At 38.3% G+C, this 26,619-nt stretch overlaps 1 protein-coding gene and 2 long non-coding RNA genes across 7 annotated transcripts in view; 2 read left to right on the top strand and 1 right to left on the bottom strand.

The window, feature by feature from the left end:
• HDAC8 (histone deacetylase 8) overlaps nucleotides 1-26,619 on the bottom strand; it is a 259,468-nt gene that overhangs the window by 46,725 nt on the left and 186,124 nt on the right. The gene's annotated exons all lie outside the window — the stretch shown is intronic.
• LOC145536841 (uncharacterized) overlaps nucleotides 1-26,619 on the top strand; it is a 152,112-nt gene that overhangs the window by 60,657 nt on the left and 64,836 nt on the right. The window contains exons 5-6 of the long non-coding RNA XR_014076046.1: nucleotides 21,447-21,528; nucleotides 23,162-23,368. This is a non-coding gene — a long non-coding RNA (uncharacterized LOC145536841). The remainder of the gene's footprint in view (nucleotides 1-21,446; nucleotides 21,529-23,161; nucleotides 23,369-26,619) is intronic.
• LOC145536843 (uncharacterized) lies at nucleotides 895-6,096 on the top strand. Its single transcript, XR_014076049.1, has 3 exons — nucleotides 895-1,033; nucleotides 1,526-4,187; nucleotides 5,496-6,096. It is a non-coding gene; the product is annotated as an uncharacterized LOC145536843 (long non-coding RNA).

The raw sequence follows: 26,619 nt of genomic DNA, 5'->3' as shown, positions 1-26,619 counted from the left end.
TGGTCCCCTGCTCCCTGGTTGGGACCAGGAACAACAAGCTCTGAAGCTGTGTGTATTGAAGCAGTTTCATATTGAAATCAAATAAAACTCATGACAAAGTCAATCTGACACATCTTTAATGATACACATATGATTATTGTGCTGTACTATAATTAGGCATAACGGTAAGCAGCTCTCAGGAATGACTGCAATTACAATTACTTTTACATGGATGAACCAAATATTTCAGAGGTCCGCCAGGATTGGGATGGGGATTGGGAGGGGGGTGCTCTGCATAGGAGGCAGAGCAGAAAGCTAGTTGCAATGCATTTCTCTGGTTCTCCCCTCCCTGTCCCACCCTGAGGCAACACTCTTTCTATCCCTTATCAAAAAAAAGCTTTGATGAGAGGTTTGGATGGTTAGCTCCTTTCTCTAGCCAGAGAGAGGCCACACTGAGGTTCTAGTGTTAGAGAATTTGGAATGTTCAGATGTGCTTTGAGCTGATTAGTCTCCATTTTCCCATGAGGCTTGAAACTCTACCTAGTGGCCTTAAGCCTAAAAAGTACATGCCTAATGTGTGAACTGTGTTTGGATGCTGGTTTGAACAAGTCCATGCAGAAAGATATTTTTGAGACAATTGGGTAAAACTTAATAGTGTCTGGTATTAGATGGTATTAAGGAATCATTAATTTGTCAGCTTTGATAATGGTATTGTGGTTATTTAAGAAAAGGTCCTTATCTGTTGGAGAAACGTACTGAAATATTTACAGGCCAGCAACTGTGAAATCCCTCATAGCTCAGTTGGTAAAGAATCCACCTGCAATGCAGGAGGCCCCAGTTCAATCTCTGGGTCAGGAAGATCCCCTGGAGAAGGGATAGGCTACCCGCTCCAGTACTCTTGGGCTTCTCTTGTGGCTCAGCTGGTAAAGAATCCGCCTGCAATGTGGGAGACTTGTGTTTAATCCCTGGATTGGGAAGATCCCCTGGAGAAGGAAAAGGCTACCCATTCCAGTATTCTGGCCTGGAGAATTCCATGGACTGTATAGTCCATGGGGTCACAAAGAATTGGACATGACTGACTGAATTTCACTTTCACTTTCAACCGTGGAGTGGTATGGTCTCTGGGATTTGCTTTCAAATACTTCAAGAAAAAGTGAGGACTAGAAAAAATATGGCAGAATGTTGGTAATTGTTGAAGCTGGGTGATGGGTACACGGGGTTTCACCGTACTCTTCTCTGCTATGTATATGTTTGAAAGTTTCCATAACAAAAAAGTTTAAAAAGTCATATAACCTAGACTGCTCTGACAGGGATTCATACATCAGTGAAAATTAGTTTGATCATGCTAACAACACCTAGCAGAGGCAGGCAGCTCTCAGGACTGAGATATGGGACGGGCAGAGCCAGGAGGGTGGGCAGACTGGAGCATGGGCCACTGTCAGGGAGCGCGAAGTCCTGGCTGGGGTGGAGAAATGTGTGAGAGGAAGTGAATTTGAATGGTCAGGGGACAGTCTGAAAGTTCTGGGAGAGAAGGCAGGAAGTGTAGGAAGAGAGGAGTCAGAGTGTAATAGAGACTCATGTCCACCTGTTAGGTTCCCTCTAGTCGGTAAGCTCCTAGAGGTCAAGTCTGTACTGTAATGCTCTTTGTCTTCCCTAGAGCCCCCAGGTCATGAGTTTCTTTATTTTATTTCACTCATTAATTTATTTGAAAATATTTATTTCATGCCTACAATAGCCAGGCAATACAAACATGTGTCTGTGGTAGGTAAAGGAGATGCAGCAGAAAACAAAAGTGAACAAAGCCAAGTCCCTGCCCTCAGGGAGCTCACATTCCAGTGGGAAGAGACAGACAGTAAATAAACAGCAAAGGTATGATAGGTCAGATGGTGATAAATGCCGGCATAGAAAATAATGTCAGGTAAGGTGGAGAGGGAATGCTAGGTAGTTGCTCAAGACCAAACTTGCATGGCACCTAGGCCGGTGGAGAGGGAATGCTAGGTAGTTGCTCAAGACCAAACTTGCATGGCACCTAGGCCCTTATGAGCTTTTCCAGGTCCCCCCTGCAGCCTTGCTTTTGGTCACGTCGGACTCTGCCTGCTGGGTTTCACTAAGAGCTCCTGGGCCTTTTGGCCTCTCTATATACTTTAACCTCATTCTTGACTTGATGGTCCTGTCCTATTCCTGATTACCCCACATTCCTCTCTGTGTAAAACTTCCTCCAGGAAACTCTCATAGGTCCTTCCTTCCTCCCACCTCCACACTCTGCCCTTTGTCTTCTCTACTTCCACATAGCCCTACTAAAGCCCTTATCATCTTGATTATGATTCTCTTCCCGACTAGACTTTGAGCTCTTTGAGGACAGAGAGTCTGTCTTTTTATGTTTATATGGCACAGGGCCTAGAACATAGTAGGGACCCTGCAAGTGTGTATGCTCAATCGCTTCAGTCATCTTCAACTCTTTGTGACCCTATGGATTGTATCACATCATGTTCCTCAGTCCATGGAATTCTCCAGGCAAGAATACTGGAGTGGGTTGCCATGACCTCCTCCAGGGGCTCTTTCTGACCCAAGGATTGAACTCTTATCTCCTGTGTCTCCTGCAATGCAGGTGGATTCTTTACCCACTGAGCTACCTGGGAAGCCCAGTAGGGACCCTATACATGCTTACTACATGAATGAAGGACAGATGAAAAGATGAACATGCCTCCTAGCAGAACATCGAAGACTTGGGAAGCATCCTCACCCTAAATCAAGTGCTAGGAAGTAGAGGTGCTAGTGTGTGCTCAGATATCAAAGAGAGAAATGAGATTGGTATACTTGGATATATGTTAAACTTGATGATGATTATAATCATATTCACACTCAACATTTATTGCATGGACTCTGGACCGGACCATTTGGGTTTTAATTTTGTCTCTATCACTTCATACCTGAGTGATTTTGGGAAGGTTATCTACACTATCTGTGCCTCAGTTTTCTCATCTGGAAAATGGGGATGATGATAACACTAGGTATTGAAATGAGATAAAGTTCTGCAAAGCACTTAGAATAATACCTGGCATAGAGTAAATGGTATATAAGGGTTTGCTATTATTAATATTTATTACTGTGAGACAGTCACTGCTAAATGTTTTACTTATTCATGTACATTGAATACATGTTAGTTCTAGGCTCTGGGGAAAGAGTGCCTTTGTGGAACTTATATTTGATCTAACTTTATCCTCATACAGTACAAAAGAGTTACTCTACATATCACCATTATATAAAGAAAAGTGAGGGTTATAGCTGTTAAGTAACTTGTCACAGGTCACAGAGCTCATAAATTGAAAATGAGAATTTTGTCTCTGGTCTATGCAACTCTAAAAATGACTGTCAAACCAGAGATTGACAAACTATGGCCAATGGACCAAATCTGTCCCTCTATTTTTTTCCCTTGAGGATTCACCCTTATAGCGTACATGAGTAGTATATTTACAAGGTTGTGCAACTGTCACTACTAATTCCAGAACATTAACATCACTCCAAAAAAAAAAAAACAAACCCATACATGCTAAATATTAATTTCCCCACCCCCTAGCCCCCTAGCAAAACACTAATTTCCTTTCTGTTTCTATGGATTTGCCTCTTCTGGGTATTTAACATCAATAGAATCATATACTATGTAGTCTTTTGTGTCTGGTTTCTTTCACTTATCATAATGTTTTTAACATTCATCCATGTTGTAGCATGTATAAGTACTTTATTCCTTTCAATTACTGAATTATATTTCATTGTATAGATATACTAGATTTTGTTTATCCAGTCATCAGTTGATGAATATTTGGGTTGTTTCTACTTTTTTGGCTGTTATGAATAATGCTGCTATGAAATTTTGTGTATAAGTTTTTATATGAGCATATGTGGTTGTATACCTAGGAGTGGAATTTCTGGGTCATTTGGTAACTCTATTAACTTTTTGAAGAACTGCCAGACTATTTTCCAAAGTAGTTGCACCATTTTACATTCCCACAGCAATGTATGAGGGTTCCAGTTTTTCCACACCCTTGCCAACATTTGCTATTGTCTATCTTTTTAAAATTAGAGTCAACCTAGAAGAGTGAAGGGGTCTCTCATAGTGGTTCTGATTTGCATTTCCCTAATGACTAGTTATGTTGAAAGTGAAAGTTGCTCAGTCGTGTCTGACCCTTTGCTACCCCACGGATTACACAGTCCATGGAATTTTCCAGGCCAGAATACTGGAGTGGGTAGCCATTTCCTTCTCCAAGTTACGTTGAACACTTCCTTATTTGTTTATTGGCCATATCTTCTTTCAAGAAATCTCGATTCACACCCTTTTGTCCCCTTTTTAATTGTGTTATTTTGCTTTTTTTCTGTTGAGTTGTAAGAGTATTTAAAAACTCTTAACTTTGAAAGGATTCTGGATACAACATCCTTATCAGACATGTATCTGCAGATATTCTCCTGAAAAATATTTTCTCTCATTCTGTGGGCTGTCTTTTCATGTTCTTGATAGTGTTCTTTGAAGCCCAAAGGTATTTAATTTTGATGAAAGCCAATTTATCTATTTTACCTTTTTAAAATAAAAATTGTGATAAGAACACTGTTTTCCTTGGTAGCTTAGGTATTTGAGTCATATTGAAAAACTATTCCAAGGTTATGAAGATTTACACCCATATTTCTTCTAAGGGTATTATAGTTTTAGCTCTTATATTTAGGTCTTTGGTCCATTTTGAATTAATTTTTGTATATAGTGTGAGGTAAGGGTCCAAATTCATGATCTTTTGCATGTGGATATCCAGTTGTCCTAGCAGTGTTTGTTGAAAATACCATTCTTTTCCCACTGAATAGTTTTGGAATTCCTGTCAAAAATCAATTGGCCATAGATATACAGATTTATTTCTGGACTTTCATTTCTATTCTATTGCTCTATATAGGTCTCTTTTCCACTGTCTCAATTATTGTAACTCTAAAGTAAAATTTTAAATCAATAAGTGTGAGTCCTTCAATTTTGTTCTTTTTCAAGATTGTTTGGATATTCTGGGTCCCTTGGATTCCCATATGATTTTTAGTATCGGTTTGTCGATTTCTTTAAAAAAAAAAAAAAAAAGAAAAACTAACTGGGATTTTGATATGAATTATGTTGAATTGTTAAATCAACATTGGTAGAATTGCCATTTTAAGAATAGTGAATCTTCCAATCCATAAACACAAGATGTCTTCCCATACATAGAGGTCTTTATTTTCTTTCAACAGTTTCCAGTAGTTTTCAGTGTACAATTCTTGCACTACTTCTGTTAAATTTATTTATAAGCATTTCATTCTTTTTATGCTATTGTAATAGGGTTTTTTTCTTAATTACAGTTTTGGATTGCTCATTGCTAATGTGACAGCTCAGTTGGTAAAGAATCCACCTGCAATGCAGGAGACCTGAGTTTGATCCCTGGGTTGGGAAGATCCCCTGGAGAAGGGAAAGGGTACCCATTCCAGTATTCTGGTCTGGAGAATTCCATGGACAGTCCATGGGGTTGCAAAGAGTCAGACACGACTGAGTGACTTTCGCTTTCACTCGCTTTCACTTTTCACTATGTGTTACAATACAATTGATTTTTGTATATTGATCTTATATCCAGCAAAGTTGCCAAACTTAGTTTTTGAAAAGATTTATTTTTTCAGAGCAGTTTTAGGTTCACAGAAAAATTGAGAGGAAGATACAGAGATTTCCCAAATACCTCTTGTCTCCTTATGTGCATCACTTCACTCATTAATTTCATTTCCTACTAGAGTGGTACATTTGTTACAGTTGATGAACCTGCACTGACACATTACTATCACCCAATGTCCACTGACTTTCCATAGGTTTGGACAAATGTATAATAACATATATTCATCATTATAGTATCACACAGAGTATTTTCAATGACCTAAAAATCCCCTATGCTCTACCTATTCATTTCTTTCACCATCCTCAACACCTGATCTTTTTATTGTCTGCACAGATTTTCCTTTTTCCTAATGTCATACAGATAGAATCATATAATATGTAGCCTTTTCAGACTCTTTCACTTAATAATATGTGTTTAAGGTTCCTCCAAGTCTTTTCATGGTTTGACAGCTCATTTCTTTTAAGTGCTGAATAACATCCCATTGTCTGGATGTATCACAGTTTGTTTATCCGTTCACCTACTTAAGGACATCTTGGATGCTTCAAAGTTTTGGCAATAAGGAGTAAAGCTGCTCTCAACATCCATGTGTAGGTGCTAATGTTGGCATAAGTTTTCAACTCCTTTGGGTAAATACCAAGGAGTGCAATTGCTGGATCCCGTGGTATGTTTAATATTGTAAGAAACCACCAAACTGTCTTCCAAAGTGGCTGTACCATTATGCATTCCCAGAATCAGTGAATGAGAATTTCTGCTGTTCTACCACTTGCCAGCATTTGATATTGTCAGTGTTCTGGATTTTTGCCATGTGAACTCATCTTTTAAGTCTAATAATATTTTTGTATGAATACCTTAGGATTTTTTTATGTACAAAATCATGTCATCTGAAAATAGTGGCAGCTTTACTTTTTGCTCATCTGTGTGCCTTTTATTCCTTTTTCTCCAATTGCCCTGGCTAGAACTTCCAGCACAATGTTGAATAGAAGTGGCAAGAGTGGACATTCTTGTCTTATTCCTGATCTTAAGAGAAAAGCTTTCAGTCTTTCACCATTCAGTATGATATTGGATGTAGAATGAAAGGGTATAGAATTTTGTCAAATAATTTTTGTGTCTGTTGAGATGATCTTTTTTTATTCTATTGATACGGTTTATTTCATTAATTGATTTTCAGATGTTACAACAACTTTGCATTCCTGAGCATTCTTATTTGGTCATGGTGTATGATCCTTTTTACATGTTGCTGGATTTGCTTTGCTAGTATTTTATTGAGGATTTTTGTGTGTGGGTCCATATTCATAAGAGATGATAGTTCGTAGTTTTCTTGTGATTTTTTTTCCGTCTAGTTTTGGTATCAGGGTAATACTGACTCATAGAATGCATTGGAAAGTGTTATCTCCTCTTCCATTTTTTAAAACTAAAGGATTAATGTTAAGTCTTTATATACTTGGTAGAATGAACCAGTAAAACCATATGTGCCTGGGGTTTCCTTTGTGGGATTAAAAAATTATTAATTAATTCTCTTTTACTTGTTAAGGTCTAGTCAGATTTTCTATTTTTTATTGAGTTAGTTTCTGTAGTGTGTATCTTTCTAGGAATGTGTCCATTACATCTAGGTTATGCAATTTGTTGACATACAGGCTGTTCATAGCATTCTTTTATGCTCCTTTTTTCACCTGTAAAGGTTGGTAGAAATGGTCACACTCTCATTTTTGATTTTAGCAATTTGAATCTTTTCTCTTCCCCCCTCTGCCCTTGGTCAGTCTACCTAAAGGTTTGTCAATTTTGTGGATCTTTTCAAAGAATCAATTTTTGGTTTAATTGATTTTTCTCAATTGTTTTCCTATTCTCTTTTTGTTATTTTTGCTCTAATTTTTATTGTTGCTTTTCTTCTGATTGTTTTGGGCTTAGTTTATTCTTCTTTTTCTTATTTCTTAAGGTGGAACATTAGGTTATTGATTTGTGATCTTTCTTCTTTTAATTATAGGCATTTACAGCTGCAAATTTCCCTCTAACCACTGCTTTCACCACAGTGAAATAATAATAAGCTTTGGCATGTTTTGATATGGCTTTCATCCATCTCTAAGTCTTCTCTAACAATCTTTGTGATATCTTCTTTAACCCATTGATCATTTATGAGTGGGTTATTTAATTTCCACATAATTGAGAACTTTCCAATTTTCCTTCTTTTATTGATTTTTAATTTCATTCCTTTCCATCTAATTTAATTCCAAAGTACTTTGTATGATTTCAATCTTTTTAAATTTCTTGAGACTTGTTTTATTTTATGACATATATTCTATTCTGGAAAATGTTACATGTGCACTTAAGAATGTGCATTTTGCTGTTGTTGGGAGGCATGTTCTATAGATGTCTGTCAGGGCTACTTGGTTTATAGTGTTGTTCAAGTCTTTGATTTCCTTTTTGATCTTCTGTCTAGTTGTTTCACCCAGTATTGAAAATGGAGTACTGATGTCTCCAACTATTATTGCTGAACCGCTTATTTCTCCCTCCAATTCTACAGTTTTTACTTTACATATTTTGGGGTTCTGTTGTTAGGTGTATATGTATTTACAATTTTTATATTTTCCTGATGCCTGACACTTATCATAATAAATGTACTTCATTGTCTCTACTAACAATTTTTATTTTGTAATCTATTTTGTCTAATATTAGTATGGCTATCCAGCTCTCTCTTGGTTACTGTATGCATGATATATCTTTTGCTATCTTTTTACTTTCAACCTATGTGTGACTTTGAATTTAAAGTATTTCTCTTATGGACAACACATAGTTGGAGCATATTTTATTAATTCATTTTGCCAATTTCTGACTTAATGGGAGTGTTTAATTGATTTACATTTAACATAATTTCTGTTGAAGCATGGTTTACATGTGCTACATTGCTTTTTGTTTTCTGTATCTTATACTTTTTTGTTCTTCTATTCCTCCTTTATCACCTTTAAAAATTAACTAGATATCATCTAATGTATCATTTGGCATGGCAACCCACTCCAGTACTCTTGCCTGGAGAATCTCATGAACTGAGGAGTGGGACCCTATGGACTGTAGTGTGGGCTACAGTCCATAGGGCCACAAAGGGTCAGACACAACTGAAGTGGCTGAGCATGCACGCATACAGTGTACCATTTAAATTCCCTTGTTATTTTAAATGTATTTAAATGTATTATATATAAATATATATGTGTGTAAGTATTTTTTTCTCAGTGGTTGACCTGTAAATTACAATTAATATTTTAACTTTTAACAGTCTAGTTTGGATTAATACCAATTTGACTCCAATGTTATGCAAATACTTTGCTGTTACATAGCTCCATTCCCGCAACCCTCCTTGACACTTTTATTGTCATACCAATTACATCTTTATATATTGTGTACTTACCAAAGACTTATAATTATTACTTTATGCAGGTATCTTTTAAAGCATGTAAGAGAAAATAAGTTACAAAGAAAAATACGTTCTACTTTTATATGTACCTATATAGTGACTCTTACTGGCGGTCTTTTTTTCTTTATATAGATTTAGATTACTGTCTTGTGTCTTTTCATTTCAGCCTTAAAGATTCCCTTTAATATTTCTTATAATATTAAATTCTCTCAGTGTTTATTTGTGACTGCAGTTTCCCCTTCATTTTTGATGAATAGTTTTGCCAGCTTTTGAATTCTTGGTTGACTTTGTTTGTTTTCAGCACTATGAGTATCCGGCTTCTATAGTTTCTGGTCAAAAATCAGTTATTAATATTATTGAGAATTCCTTGTACATGATGAGTTTTCTGTGGCTGCTTTCAAATTCTTTGTCTTTTGGCAGTGTATGATATATCTCCGTGTGGATCTTTTTGTTTTATCCTGTTTTGAGTTTGTTGAGCTTCTTGGATGTATAGATCCATGTCTTTCTTTCATCAAATTTGGTATGTTTGGGGCCATTCTTTTTTTTTTTTTTAAGACTGCATTGTTATGGCTAATTTTTAAAAAGATTTATTTATCTTTTGACTATAGTGGGTCTTCACTGCTGCGTGTGGGCTTTCTCTAGCTGTGGCTAGCACAGGCTACTCTTCATTGTGGTGTCTTCTCTTGCTGTGGAGCACAGGCTCTAGGTGCACGGGCTTCAGTAATTGTGGCTTGCAGGCTCTAGAGCTGGCTCAGTAATTATGGTGCATAGGTTTAGGTGCTCCGCAACATGTGGGATCTTCCTGGAGCAGGGATCAAACCAGTGTTCACTGCGTTGCAAGATGGATTCCTAACCACTGGACTATCAGGGAAGCCCCTATTATTTCTTCAAATACTCTTTTTGCTCCTTTCTCTCTCTCTTCTCCTTCTGGGACTCACATTATATGTATGTTGGTACATCTGATATTGTCACACGTGTCTCTGAATCTCTGTTCATTTCTCATTACTTTTACTTTCTACTCCTTAGACTATATAATATCAATTGACCTATTTTCAAGTTTCCTTTTCTGCTTGCTCAAATTCACAGTTGAGCACGTCTAGTGAATTTTTCGTTTCAATTATTTTACTTTCAGACTCCAGAATTTGTGTATTCTATTTTATTTTACTTTATACATTTTGCTACTTTATTGACATTCTTTACTTGGTGAGAAACTGTTCTCATTTAATTCTTTGTGCATATTTAAAATAGCTTATTTTAAGTCCTTGTCAAGTAAGTGTAATATCTTGATGTCCTCAGGGATGGTTTATATAGATTAATGTTTTCCAATATATTGACAATACTTTCTCATTTCTTTGCATGTTTTTGTAATTTTTGCTGAAAAATGGACATTTAAAATTATATAATGATGGGAAAAGAATTTGAAAAACAATCAATACACGTATATGTACAACTAAATCATTTGTTGTACAACTGAAACTAACACATTATTAATAAACTCCAGTCCAATATAAAATAAAATTTAACAAAATAAAATTACATAATGAGTCAACTCTGGAAATCAGATTCCTCCCTCCCTAGGGTTTGTTGTTAATGCTGGTAGTGTTTGTTTAGTGACTATTCTGCAACACTTCTATATAGTCTGTATTCTTTGTCAAGTGTGGCCACTGAAGTCTCTACTTGGTTAGCTTAGTGATTGGTTGCTAGGTCCATGAATCAAGGTAAATTGGAAGTGGTCAAACAGGAGATGGCATGAGTGAACGTCAACATTTTTGGAACCAGTGAACTAAAAAGGACCTGAATGGGCAAATTTAATTCAGATGACCATTATATCTACTACTGTGGGCAAGAATCCTTTAGAAGAAATGGAGTAGCTCTCATAGTCAACAAAAGAATCTGAAATGCAGTACATGGGTGCAACCTCAAAAATGACAGAATGATCTCTGTTTGTTTCCAAACCATTCACTATCACAGTAATCCAAGTCTATGCCCCAACCAGTTACGCTGAAGAAGCTGAAGTTGAATGGTTCTATGAAACCCTACAAGACCATCTAGAACTAACACTAAAAAAAAAAGATGTCCTTTTCATCATAGGGGACTGGAATGCAAAAGTAGGAAGTCAAGAGACATCTGGAGTAACAGGCAAGTTTGGCCTTGGAGTACAAAATGAAGCAGGGCAAAGGTGAACAGAGTTATGCCAAGAGAACACACTGGTTGGTCATAGCAAACACTCTCTTCCAACAACACAGAAGATGACTGACTCTACAAATGGACATCACCAAATGGTCAATACTGAAATCAGACTGATTACATTCTTTTCAGCCAAAGATGGAGAAGCTCTATGTTGTCAGCAAAAACAAGACTGGGAGCTGACTGTGGCTCAGATCATTAACTCCTTATCGCAAAATTCAAACTTAAATTGAAGTAGGGGAAACCACTAGGCCATTCATGTATGACCTAAATCAAATCCCTTACAATGATACAATGGAAGTGACAAATAGATTCAAGGGATTTGATCTGATAGACAGAGTGCCTGAAGAACTATGGATGGAGGTTTATAACAGTGTACAGGAAGTGATGATGCAAACCGCTCCCAAGAATAAAAAATGCAGAAAGGCAAAATGGCTGTCTGAGGAGGCCATACAAATAGCTGAGAAAAGAAGATAAATGAAAAGCAAAGGAGAAAACGAAAGATAAACCCATCTGAAATCAGAGTTAGAAAGAATAGCAAGGAGAGATTAAAAAAAAAAAAAAACCTTCCTAAGTGAACAATGCAAAGAAATAGAGAAAAACAATAGAATAGGAAAGACTAGATAGATCTCTTCAAGAAAATTAGAGATACCAAAGGAACATTTCATGCAAAGATGGGCACAATAAAGGACAGAAACGGTATGGACCTAAAAGAAGCAGAGGATATTAAGAGGTGGCAAGAATACACAGAAGAATGATACAAAAAAGATCTTAATGACCCAGATAACCATGATGGTGTGATCACTCACATAAAGCCAGACATCCTGGCATGTGAAGTCAAGTGGGCCTTAGGAAGCATCACTATGAACAAAGCTAGTGGGGGTGAAGGAATTCCAGCTGAGCTAGTTGAAATCCTAAAAGGTGATACTGTTAAAGTGCTATACTCAGTATGCCAGCAAATTTGGAAAACTCAGCAGTGGCCACAGAACTGAGAAAGGTCATTTTTCATTCCAATCCCAAAGAAAGGCAATGCTAAAGAATGCTCAAATTACTGTATAACTGCACTCATTTCACTTGCTAGCAAAGTAATGCTCAAAATTCTCCAAGCTAAGCTTTAACCGTATGTGAACCAAGAACATCAAGATGTTCAAGCTGGATTTAGAAAAGGCAGAGGAACCAGAGATCAAATTGCCAACATCAGTTGGATCATTGAAAAAGCAAGAGAGTTCCAGAAAAACATCTACTTCTGCTTCACTGACTATGCTAAAGCCTCTGACTTCATGCGTCACAACAAACTGTGGAAAATTCTTCAAGAGATGGGAATACCAGACCACCTATCTGCCTCCTGAGAAATCTGTATGCAGGTCAAGAAGCAACAGTTAGAACTGGACATGGAACAACAGACTGGTTAAAAATTGGGAAAGGAGTAGGTCAAGGCTGTATATTGTCACCCAGCTTATTTAACTTATATGCAGAGTACATCATGTGAAATGCTGGGCTGGATGAAGCACAAGCTGGAATCAAGATTGCTGGGATAAATATCAATAACCTCAGATATACAGATTTCACCACCCTTATTGAAGAAAGTGAAGAGGAACTATAGAGCCTCTTGATAAAGGTGAAAAAGGAGAGTGAAAAAGCTGGCTTAAAATGCAACATTCAAAAATCTAAGAGCAGGGCATCTGGTCACATCACTTCATGGCAACTAGATGGGGAAAAATGGAAACAGTGACAGACTTTATTTTCTTGGGCTCCAAAATCGCTGAAGATGGTGACTCAACCATGAAATTAAAAGATGCTTTCTCCTTGGAAGAAAAGCTGTGACCAACCTAGACAGCTTATTAAAAAGCAGAGACATTACTTTGCCAACAAAAGTCCATCTAGTCAAAGCTATGGTTTTTCCAGTAGTCCTGTATGGATGTGAGAGTTGGACTATAAAGAAAGCTGAGTGCTGAAGAATTGATGCTTTTGAACTGTGGTGTTGGAGAAGACTCTTGAGAGTCCCTTGGATGACAAGGAGATCCAACCAGTCAATCCTAAAGGAAATCAACCCTGAATATTCATTGAAAGGACTGATGCTGAAGCTGAAGCTCCAATACTTTGGCCACCTGATGCCAAGAACTGACTCATTGGAAAAGACCCAGATGCTAGGAAAGATTGAAAGTGGGAAGAGAAGGGGATGACAGAGGATGAGATGGTTAGATGATGTCACCAACTCAATGGACATGAGTTTGAGCAAGCTCCAGGAGATGGTGAAGGGCAGGGAAGACTGGTGTGCTGCAGTCCATGGGGTCACAAAGACTCGTGCACAACTGAGCAACTGAACAACAACAACAGTGGTTGGACAGAGGTATCTTTATATAGACTAGTAAGTTTCCCAGTCTTTGCCAAGAGGTTTTGTGTGCATGTTGAGGGCACATCCTCAATGTTCAGAAAGGTAGCTGATAACTTTTTTACACTTCACTTGGGCACAGCTTGAAGGTCAGTCAGAGGTGAGAGCTTAGGCCTTTCTCAGGTCTCTTCTGAGCATGCACATAGCTCTGGGTATGCACACAGTTCTGTGCATGCATGAACCCCTCTAGATTCCCCAGAATATGTTGAAGCTTTTCAAAGTCCCTATGGACATCTCATTTTCTAGTTTTTCCTTTTGAGCCTTATGGTTTGCCTACTGTTTCCCCCAACTATTATCCACTGCTTCAGACAGCTGTGAAGTCAATCATTTGCCTCTAATTGTTTTTGACAAATGCCGCAGGGAAAAATTTTGCATATTGAATGAGTCAGGTCTAATAAAGAGAGCCTTGCAAGTGGGGTCTTTCAGGGAACCACCAGACAAGTCAAATAATTCTCTGGGAATTAGGCTTTGAAGGAGCTCCAACACTGTTTGGCCCCTTCTGGTGGCTACTAGGCTGCTGGTTTTTCACCAGGATTGTGGGCAGTCAATTTCCAAGCCTACTACCTCTACCTGTTTTAGTAATAAAGTTTTATTGGAACCTAACCATGTTCATTCATTTAGGTATTATGTATGGCTGCTTTGAATGTTCAAACTACTGCACAATGGCACTCATCTCACACACTAGGAAAGTAATGCTCAAAATCCTCCAAGCCAGGCTTCAATAGTATGTGAATCATGAAATTCCAAATGTTCAAGCTGTATTTAGAAAAGGCAGAGGAACCAGAGATCAAAATGCCAACAGAGGATGAGATAGTTGGATGGCATCACCGACTCTATGGACATAACTTTGAATAAGCTCTGGTTGTTGGTGATGGACAGGGATGCCTGGCGTGCTACAGTCCTTGGGGTTACAAAGAGTCGGACACGACTGAGTGACTGAACTGATGGCTGTTTTGTGCTTACAACAGTAGAGTTGAATAGTGGGGCAGAGAAAACATATGGCCTAAAAAGTCTAAAATATTTACCACCTGGCACTTTACTGAAAGTTTTCTGACCCCTGCTCTAGACTAGTGCTGGTTAATAGAAATATAATGTGAACCACATATGTAGTATACATAATTAAATTTTTTTGAGTAGCCACATTCAAAAAGTAAAAAGAAACAGGTGAAACTAATTTTACAAACATATTTAACTCCATATATTAAAATACAATCATTTCAATATATAATCAATATATAATTATTAATGATATATTTTCCATTATTTCTTACTAAGTCTTTGAAATCTGATGTGCATTTTACACTTATAGCTCATTTCAATTTGTACCAGCCACATTTCAGGTGCTAGCGGTTACCATATTCTAGTGGTTAGCTCTAGATCCTGTCTACTTAAAGTGTGGTCTCTAGACAGGCAGCACTGTATCACCTGGTAGCTTGCAAGAAAGGCACAATCTCAGGCTCTACTCTGGATTTACTGAATCAAAATTTGCATTTTAAAAAGCCCTAGGTAATTCACAAGTATATTAAAATTTGACAAGCAAAATTTTATACCAATTCACTAGACTATATTTCTTTGGGATTAAAAACCCAGTGTACTCAAGGTTGTATTCTAATAGAAACTGTAAGTGCCTGGTTCAATCATCATTACTCACTAGATCATGATTGAATTGTCTAAACATCAGTCACGCAGCATGACTGTGTGTTAGATGCTATACTTGGCACTTTGGGATTTGTTGAGCTGGAGAGGACATGGTTCCTGCTTTCAGGGAACTTACAATTGTCAAAGGATGCCTAGAGAATAATACTCTGCACAAGAAGTCCAATCTTCTTCCACATTAAATCCGCTAAATAACTTCCCCATCTCGAATGTAAATGTGGCAACTAGGCGCTGGATTGCTCAAGCAGGCATTCAACTCAAGGGGTTCATGGGACAGAAACAAAACAGTTTCACTCCATTTGAAATTGGCTCATGGCAACGGTCTGTAGAACTCAGGCTTTGGGACATGATCTCAATGGGTTCTTCTGAAAGGGTAGCAACCCTGTGTTTGTATAACAGGAAAGTTATAACATTCATCATGCTCAGATTCAGGAACTGTGCACTCAACTCAAGAGAAACCTGACAGTCTGATTTCCAGGTTCCAGTGACTTAGAATAGGAATTCCTATTTAAAGCAAAGAAAATAAGAAATGAGGAAGTGCCAGTCCTTGTTTCTCTGTGTAGGTGTTGACAAGCTATTAAATCATTAGGCTATCCCTTGCCAGAAGCAGCAGAATAAATCTTGGAAGTTGACAAATGGTCAGCAGCTCTGTGTGTGCCTGCACACTCAGAGGCACACACAAAGGGCACACTGTTTCCTTTGGTTTATCTCCTGGCTGTGTAAATATTTCATCTGACATTTGGATTGGATTCTGAGCTAGTTTCCCACCAAGCTGATGGTTTTTTAATCTGCTTTCATCAGCCTACAATAAACTGTCTAACCTGTCTGCACAGTGCAGTATACTCTGCCCACTGGCAAACAGAACAAATGGGACCAGGAGATCCCCGACATACTTTTTTCAGATGTTTGAAGACGAGGAATTGCACCCAAGCTCTGCCCAAGCCAGAAACATAAGCTGTAAGGCACTTGCCTCATCTCATTACACCAGCACCCATGAGCCCTTCCCAGACTAGACCAGTGCCAACAGGAGGTCACAACACATAACTTGGGCCTGCCATCCTATTAAGACAGATCTTTGGCTCAGCATAATTGTGCCACTGCCAAGGATGAGGATGGCCGTAATCTCATTCATTCTGGCTTGTATTCATGCTGGCTTCTCTTCAGTTTCAGATGAATTCCTTCACTTGTTCAAAATGTACCAAATGCTGTGATAACCTAAACCACAAATTACTGGCTCAGAAAGCTCCTATATGGTAATAAAAAGAAAGGAAGTACTCATCTGATACATGCTGCAATGTGATGACCCTTGAAAACATTAAGATAAAAGAAGCCAGTGATAAAAGACCACATATTGTAGAATTTCATTTATATGAAATGTCCAGAATAGGCAAATATATACAGACAGAAAAAAATAGATTGTCACTAGTGTTGTGAGAAGAGCAATGGAGATTGACTGCTAGTTGGTATGGGACTTCTTTCAGAGGGGACAAAAATGTTCTGGAATTAGACAGTGGCAATGATTGCACAATTTTTTGAATATACTAAATACCAGAATTCTGTGGCATGAGAATTGTATCTGGATAAAGTCATTTTTTTTTTTAAAAAGTAAGGGTCATTAAATGATTTCTTCCCTCTTCCATCCCCCAAGCTCCTATAGACCAATCTTCTTAGCCTTGCTATTCCATATTCTACTTATAGGAGAAAGAAGCAAAAACAAGACATGCAAGATGGCACTAGGAAAGCTATAGTCTCAGAAGAATCTATCCACTCTACTGCTACAGTTCTCTACCATCTATCATCCTCCATCCACCCATCCATTCATTCAATGAAGGTCTGCTATGTACTAGGCACTGAGGATAGATACAGCATGAGTAAACCCTGCCCCTTCTATTAGGAGCTCATGATAATAATGCTTTTGTTGTTGTAATTGTTTCTGGCTGTGCCTTGAGGCTTGTAGGGTTTTAGTTCCCTGACCAGGGATTGAAACTGGGTCCTTAGCAGGGAGAGTCCTAAACTGCTAGACCACAAGGGAATTACTGATAATGATGTTTTTAGCACTGACCCTGAGACAGTCTGGATTCATGAATTGTCTATTGAATCATCAAAGGTTAAAATATGTAAATTACAATGTTAACATATGAAATATGTTAATTGAAAAATTATTCCACTTTTTTTTTTAATTGGAAATTCATGGATGATATCCTTTTCTAAAAGTATCGATATCTGAAGTATAAATTTTTCTGGGCAATTTATACTAATAGTAAAGAAAAAATATTTAAAGAACAAGGAGGGATGCAAACTTCCTATTTTCCCAAGAGGTTGTAAGCAAGAGTAATTAATGAAAACAGCCAAACAAGAAAGGTGACAGCATGTATTTCAAGGTTTCCTCCTCTAGAAGGAATTGTTTTTGTGAATCCATAGACTTTCTGAAGAGGGAGCCTTTTTCTTTTTGTTTCAAGGTAAGTGAAGACATATCTTCTGGTAATACTTCTGGTGTTAGTGTGGGGAAAGCTGGAAATGAACAAAACTCAGTTGTTCATTTCTTCAAGCAGTGTGTCATATGGAGAAATAATAGTTGATCTTTGGAGTCAGGCAGGCCAGAGTTCAACTCCTACCTCACACTTAAAAAAAAAAAAAATCCACGTTTTGATTGAATGTTATCCATTATGTTGAAGATACTTTAACATGTGCTGTGGGATACACATGTAGGGATAAATCACAGGTCCTTATCAAAATTTTTTATTTTGTATTAGAGTATAGCTAATTAACAATGTTATGATAGTTTCAGATGGACAGCAAAGGGACTCAGCCCTATATGTACTATATCCATTCTCCCCTAGATCATACTTTTAATTCAGGCCTTCATCGTCTTTTAGCATTTCAGCTGCTCTTCCTATCTCTCAAAGTAATCCTTTGTACAGCAACCCATGTAAACTCTAAAATATTGGATCTTGTTACTACTCCCTTACTGTAAACTCTTTAGTGTCACTACATCTATGAGAGGAAGGTCTAAGCACCTTCATAAAACACTAGCTTCAGAGTCTGGCTTCTAGCTACCTCCCCTACCATTCTCCACCTTACAGTTGCACATACACACATGCATCCACTCCTCTACTCAGTCTGTTATGCTCTCCAAGAACCACTTTCCACTTTTTGGTGCCTGGATAACGGGACAATGTTTGTATTGGGAGTAGGGCAGCAGCATAGCTGGTATGAATACAGGCTCTAAAACTAGATGCCAGGGAAAGTCAGGGCTCTTATCTAGCCTCTCCCCTTAACTTTGGAAGCTAGATTAAAGGCAGCTGAGGAGATATTGACAATAATTGTGAAAATCCCATTAGATTCAAGCATAAGCTACTTAAATTTTTTTATTTAAAAACATCTGAGTACGTGATAGATGCATATGGTATAAAATTCCAAAGGTAGGAAAAGGTATTTACTAAAAGAACAAGTCTCTGCCATGTCTTAGACACCCAGTTACCTTACCAGTGTTCTTGTGATGCTCTCAAAAGATAGACTGCATATGTGAGCATAAAAATATAATTTTAACACAGTATGGTGGCAGTCTATGGGGTTGCAAAGGGTAGGACACGACTAAGCAACTAACACACACACGCACACACAGTAGCATACTTTATACATTAGCCTGAACTTGTCCTTTTTATTTAACCATATTATCTTGGAGATCATTTCACAATGACCAAGTATCTATTGATTAGCATTTAGATTGTTTCTAAACATTTACAAAGCTACTCCTTGAGGCCTCTTTCACTATTCTTGCAGTGTCCCTGCTCACCAGAAGAGAAATTCTTCTACTTTTTTAAAATGTCAATTCCTTTATTTTCATTAAAAATTGCATTTACTGTGGTTTTGTTTTCTCATCTCAAAGGTACAACTTCTCATTTGTAGAAAACTTGGAAGATACAAAAAAAAAGCACAAAGAAAAAAAGATCACATATTTCTAACATCAGTTATTATTTTAACGAATGTCCTTCTAGAATTTTTTTCTATTCACATATCTATAATTTACAAAAGATCTACTCTCATATTTGAAGAGAAAATATGTGATAAAGATAGTAAAAAAGAATACTAGCTTACTTTGTTTTAGTCACTAAAGCACCTTAAATTTAACACACACGACAACTCTATGAGGTATGTACTATTCTCCTTATTTTACAGATAGGGAAACTGAGGCACAAAGAATTATTCACAGTCACACAGTTTAGGAAGTAATAGAGCCTACTCGGACCCCAGGTCTTGCTCTTACTCACTGTACTCTATTGCCCCTGCCAGTCTGCAGTGTTTAGAAAAATTGAAAACTGATAGATCCTGTGACCCAGCAATTCCATCTGTAGCTCTGTGCTCTATAGAAACTTGCTCCTGTGCCCAAGGAGACCAGTATAAGAATGTTTACTGCAATTGACTGAATTCAGTGGCAAAAAATCAGGACTGATCCAATGTCTATTCAGATGTGACTGAATAAATAAAACAGAATAACCATACAATAAGATACTATAGAGCAGTTAAATGGACCCAATTAGATCTATGTGAATAGATCTCAAAACAACATTGAACGAAAAAAGCAGGTTGCAAAGTGACATGGTACCCTTTGTGTAAAAAATCCCAAACATACCACTCACCACCACCCTATTCCCCGGATACCATATCTTATTTCTGATTACTGTGAAAATGGACTGGAAAGATACACATCAAATTCATGATGATGGATGCCTTTGGAGAGTCAGGAGTAGAATAGGACTGGGGATGAGGGTCACAGAATATTCAACTTATCTGTAAGTATTTTTAAGAAAAGGCATACAACTAGGATAAAATCTCAACCAGTTTCAATTCTGAATGGTGGGAATATGTGAATTTGTTATATTCTTCTGTTATCATATGTATTTAAAAATAATATTAGCTAATGTTTACTGAACCCTCACTATATACTAGGTATAGTTCGAAGTGTTTCACATGGGTTAGTTCATTATATCCTTACAAACACCCTATGAAGTAGGTACTATATTAGCTCCATTTTTACAGATGAGGAAATTGAGGCACAGAGAGGTTAAATAACTTTCTTATGTCACACAGTTAGTAAATGGTGGGAGTATTGGCTTCAGGAACCATACATTTACCCTATTATAGCTTTACCCTTCTAAGAATTCTCGAATCTAAAAAAAAAAAAGAAAAAGAAAAAAAGCGCACAAAATCCAGTTCCTAAATGCTGAAAGAATGCAAAATGGGGGAATAAACACAACTGTGCTGTTGTTACTCTACCTGCCACCTTCTGTTTGTATGTGCTATCCCATCTGGGGGTGTCGGTGAAGGCTCCACTCTAGCACTAGCTCATAATAGAAAGACAGGGATCTCTTTCTCTTGAGGGAATCAAAACTGAAAATTCTACTTGGCTTCAAAACCCAAACTAAATGAAACAAAATATTGGGCAGAGCAAAATGAAATAGGCCAGCTGGGGGCATTACAGGGCACACATTCAATTTGAGCCTATGTGTGAACTGGAGTTTGCAGGAGTTAGCTAAGCCTAGTTCCTAGACTACAAAAGCTTGGTCAGGGAGGAGCCAGCAGCTAAGTAGGTTAGAAAAATGAGACTGGGAAGAAAGAGGAAAACCCTTTGGCTTCTTCCTAAGGCCGAACGAAGAAAGCAAGCATCTGGTGCTTGAAGAGTGGGGTGATAGGAAAAAGGGGAAGGGTGGATGGGGCAGGGGAAGTTTCTGTAGCTCTCTTCCTGCTGTAGCCTCTGGTTTTAGTAGAGAAATTCCTGTGCTCATCAAAGCAGCTCCCAGGCTCCAAGTAAATAACCAATAGGGAAACAGTGGAGTGCGAAGAGATGAAGACTGACCTGCTGGAAAGAAAGTCTGAAGACCAGCAGTGAACAACCCAAAACACTGGGAGTCTGTGCAGTGCAGTGGGGAAGAGCTTAGACTCCAGAACCAGACTGCCTGGGTCTGAGTCCTGGATCTGCCACTTAATTCATTCTGCCAACTTGGGCAAGCTATCTGTGAAATGCGACTAATAAAAAATTGTTGAGGATACAGATGTGTGAATGCATCTAAAGCACTTAGAACAGCTCTGGGCACATAGTAATCACTCTATGAGTGTTTGCTGTTATTATTATCATCGTTACATCTGAGTACCTACTTGTTTCCAGGCACTGTTACAGGAATTCGGGATGGACAGAAGCACCAGACACAGTTTCTGCCCTTGTACTTAATTTATTTGGGGGAAAACAGGTGAGTAAATGAATTCTAATGCAATATGATAGTTTGAGCAAACTCCAGGAGATAGTGAAAGACAGGGAAGCCTGGAGTGCTGCAGTTCATGGGGTTGCAAAGAGTCAGACATGGCTTAGCAACTGAACAACAATGCAATATGATAAGGTCTCAGACAATTACAGATCTTCCTCAACTTATGATGTGGTTACATCCTGATAAATCCATTGCAAGTTGAAAACACTTTAAGTCAAAAATCCATTTAATACACCTAACCTACTAAACCTGTATGCAGGTCAGGAAGCAACAGTTAGAACTGGACATGGAACAACAGACTGGTTCCAAATAGGAAAAGGAGTATGTCAAGGCTGTATATTGTCACCCTGCTTATTTAACTTATATGCAGAGTACATCATGAGAAACGCTGGGCTGGAGGAAGCACAAGCTGGAATCAAGATTGCCAGGAGAAATATCAATAACCTCTGCATTCCATGGGGTCCCTAAGAGTCGGACACGACTGAGCAACTTCACTTTCACTTTTTACTTTCATGGATTGGAGAAGGAAATGGCAACCCACTCCACTGTTTTTGCCTGGAGAATCCCAGGGATGGGGGAGCCTGGTGGGCTGCCATCTATGGGGTCACACAGAGTCGGACACGACTGAAGTGACTTAGCAGTAGCAGATATGCAAATGACACCACCCTTATGGCAGAAAATGAAGAAGAACTAAACAGCCTCTTGATGAATGTGAAAGAGGAGAGTGAAAAAGTTGGCTTAAAGTTCAACATTCAGAAAACTAAGATCATGGCATCCAGGCCCATCACTTCATGGCCAATAGATGGGGAAACAGTGGAAACAGTGGCTGACTTTATTCTTTTGGGCTCCAAAATCACTGCAGATGGTGATTGCAGCCATGAAATTAAAAGACGTTTACTCCTTGGAAGGAATGTTATGACCAACCTAGATAGCATATTGAAAAGCAGAGACATTACTTTGCCAACAAAAGTCCGTCTAGTCAAGACTATGGTTTTTCCAGTGGTCATGTATGGATGTGAGAGTTGGACTATAAAGAAAGCTGAGTGCCAAAGAATCGATGCTTTTGAACTGTGGTGTTGGAGAAGACTCTTGAGAATCCCTTGGACTGCAAGGAGATCCAACTAGATGGAAAAACTGAAGGGAGGGAGACCAGCTGAGCTGTGCTGATGCCCCAGTCCCCAAGCCACACCTCCTCCTTCGGTGTTCCTTTTATCAACTATTCACTAAGTTGTCCAAGAAAGAATCCTGAGGTCCTCCATGACACTTCTCTCTCTTTCACCCCTACATGTAATCCAGCAACAATCTTTGTTGGTTCTACTTCCAAAATGCATTTGGAATCTAAACTACCACAACAGCCTCTTAACTGGTTTCTCTAGTTCGACTGGTGTGCCTCTCTAATATATTGTCTACACAAATGTCAGAGTGATTAAACACACACACATACCTCTGCTATGGACTAAATTCAACATATGTTGTTTCCCTAACCCTCAATGTGACTTTATGTAGAAAAAAGGAAGTAATTAAGGTCATAGGGGTAGGGCCCTGATCCCATAGGATTAGTGCCCTCATAAGAAGCGACAACAGAGCTCATTTAATTCCCTTTCTCTCCCTTCTGCAGTCCCCCTCTCTTTTCCTTTCTTTCTTCTTCTCCCTTTTCCTTTCCCCTCTTTGTGTATATACCGAGGAAAGGCCATGTAAGGACACAACAAGAAAGTGGCTATCTGCAAGCGAAGAAGAAAGCTCTTTCTGGAACTGACCCTGCTGGACTTTGATCTGAGACAACTAGCCCCGAGAACTGTGAGAAAATAAGTGTCCATTGTTTAAGGTACCCAGACTATGGAATTTTGCTGTAGCAGCCAGAGCAGACTAACATACACATGTGCACATCTCGGTTTCCCCTTGCTTAAAGCACTTCAATAGCTGCCCATTACTTGGTGCTCAGAAGTCTTAAGTCTTTGCTATTGCCTACAAGGTCCTATAATAACCAGTCCCATGACTAGTCTCCAACCTCACCTTCTATCCTTGGACTTCCCAGCTCTGGCCTTACTGTCTCTCATTCATTTATTCAAAGAAGCACTGCTCTATTCTCTCCAATAGCTTGAACACAAGGTGCTTTTTCTGCCAAGAAAGCATTTCTTCCAGGATCTTGCCTAGTTGCCTCCACTTGGTCTTCAGAGCTCAGCTTTAATCTTATTGCAGTTAATCGGATGCTTCCCCAGATTAGAGCACTTTTTCATGTCATATGCTCTCAACTTCCTATATTTCTACTTGGTAGCACTTATCTCAGTTGGATTTAAATAATTAATTTGGTAAGTGTGCTTTAAATGTTGTCCCTCTGGCTGAAATGTAAGCACCTATGGGCAGGATTCATGCTAAGTTTCTAAAGCACTGAATTCCCAAGTGTGTAGCACTGAGTGAGCATGCTACTTGCTGAATGAATGAATGACTGAATGACTGAATGAGACTATTGCTATGGTCCAGGCAGGAGTTAATAGAGGTATAAATCATAGCAGTGACACTATAGTGATTAGAATACATCTTGTTTTTCTTTTTTTAAAAACCTTAATGTCTACACTGTGTATTAACATTTTAAAATGCTAGTAGTGTTAGTAAAAATTTTAATTAAACAAAGAGAAGTCATGCTCTCATGGTTACAACCCTTACTTAGTGCTATAGACTGAACTGTGTCCCTCACAAATTCACATGTTCAAAGTTCTAAACCCCTTGTGTGACTGTACTTGGAGATGGGGGTCTTTGGCAGACAACTGGGTTTATGTGAGGTCATGAAGATGGAGGCTTCATGATGGGATTAGTGCCCTTATAAGAGACACCGGAGAGCTTGCTCTCTCTCCCTCCCATGTGAGGACACAGAGAAAAGGAAGCCATCTATGAAACAGGAAGGGAACCCTCATCAGAGATCAACCATGCTGGCATCTTGATCTTGGACTTCTAGCCTCCAGACTTTGAGAAGATTAATTTCTGTTGTTTATGCTACCCAGTCTATGATATTTTGTTATGGCAGCCCAAGCTGACTGATACATTTAATTTTGGCTATGGTACTGGTTCTTATTTATATACCACCTTATGCAATTTTTCTCTAATGTTTTTGTCAGGTATAGCTTCTGCCTCCCCTCTGGGCTATATAAGTTCCTACAAGTCATAGATCATGTTTTTTAAATCACCGGAAGCAGTTACAACCAAGTTGGGCAACATGGTAGTAGTCCAAAAATGCTTATACAAGAATACAACTGAACAGGGAGACACGCAGAGTGTTCATAGTTAGAGAGATTCTGGGGTTGGTGTCAACTTTGTCACTGATGTCCTAAGTGTATTTAAACAAATTAGCATATTTCTTCCTTTCTATCCATTTGTTTCTTTAGCTGTGGTGTTTCTTCCCTCCCTTATGGAGTTTTGGTGAAACTTATACATAAGCCAGTATTTTAAGATCCTTTGTAAGAAAGTGGAGAGACTAGACTTTTTTTTTTTGAGACTAGATTTTTGAGTCAGAAAAACTTGAGTTCAAAATCTAGTTTTCTCACTAACGCAGATTAGAACATTGATCTTGTGTGAGGTGCTTCATACCCACAGACTCCTTCAGTCTTCACAACCAAACTGCATGTTCATATGAGGAAACTGAGCTTCTGAGAGAATGGGTAAGTTACCCAAGGTCCCACTGCTAGTTAGAGGATCAGAATCTCAAACTGGCTTAAAAGCCCACATTCTTTTTACCATGCTACAGGCTCCAAAAGAGGATAAAGGTTAACATCTAGAAAAAATAACCTTCTACACTGGATTTCACAAGACTCCATTCACCAGTGACAAAAGTTCTTGCTTTCCTCTGGGGAAACAGGAAGCTGCCACCCTAATATTTAAGTAATGTAGTAAGTCCAGTTGGAATCAGATTTTCAAAAGGACTATGACTCAAAACAGAATACAAGCCATTTCACTAGGCTTAGGGTGCCATAGGGGCAAGGATGTAGCTGTTTTATTTACTTCTGTATTCTTAGAACCCAGCACTCAGCCTGGCTGTAGGAAGCACTCAATAACTATTTGTGGAAAGCATTTACTCGGTGCAGTGGAGGAGTGAAAGAGAGTACATTCTATGGCCTGGTATTGTGACTTCTAGAAAGGTGTAGCTATAGAGATTAAGCCTGAAAGAGCTAGTCACATGGCTGCTAAGGCTTGGAACTGAAGAAGTATTTTTCTGATACATTTTAGATTCACAATGAGACAAGATTTCCTAGTTTTCCTAGTGGGAATTTTCCTGAAGACTGGATCCAGACACCCAATAAAAGGATTACAAGTGTACTTGCATATAATTTGCAAATGGTTTATGTCTCACTACATTCTCCGTCATCTATTCCCTGGTGATTTTCAAGGCAAAAATTTATTACTACCCTAAAGGTTATTGCATAATTTATAAAAATAATAATAATTTATCTTCTCTTTCTTAACCAAAAAAGAATAGACAATACCATGTTATGCTGTCAAGGCTGCTCAGTGCAGATAAGTCATATCTTTATTATTGCCATATATAGTGTTTGATCAATCACATTTAGGTTCTACTATAAAATTTAAAATGTGAGGAGAATCTATCCATATTAGTTAGTATCACTACCCTTTGTAGGATAGCAGTCCCCTATTGTTATCAACATGAGCATTGTCCCATTCAAATGGCATTTTTAGGGGATTTCAATTATATAGACGCCCTCCAAGTAGAAATCTGAGGATTCAAAGCAAGGGCAGTTTTCCTTGCCACTCATCAACACAACACTCAACAACCCTAACTGGGTTCAGTGGCAGAGACATCTCAAGAGTAGAGGAAGCTGGAGTAACAGCATAACTATGAACATCCATTTCTAAGTCACAGGCAGGAAGTTTGCTCTGTAAGCTGATCCCTGATCAAGTAGTAATTTATAAATGGAAAGAGATACAGGACTCATCATTCAGCAAGCATTTACTGAGGCCCTGCTATGTGCAAGATACTAGATAAGCATCACAGCTTAATAAGGAGAACTTTCTAACCTATCAGGTGTTTTCTTATCATAAGGCAATTGTCATCACCTTAAAATATCA

Source organism: Giraffa tippelskirchi, chromosome X (assembly GCF_054371585.1).
Source record: "Giraffa tippelskirchi isolate mGirTip1 chromosome X, T2T-mGirTip1v1.2.pri, whole genome shotgun sequence".
Classification (NCBI taxonomy): Eukaryota; Metazoa; Chordata; class Mammalia; order Artiodactyla; family Giraffidae; genus Giraffa; species Giraffa tippelskirchi.
This window is presented reverse-complemented; position numbering and strand designations above follow the sequence as displayed.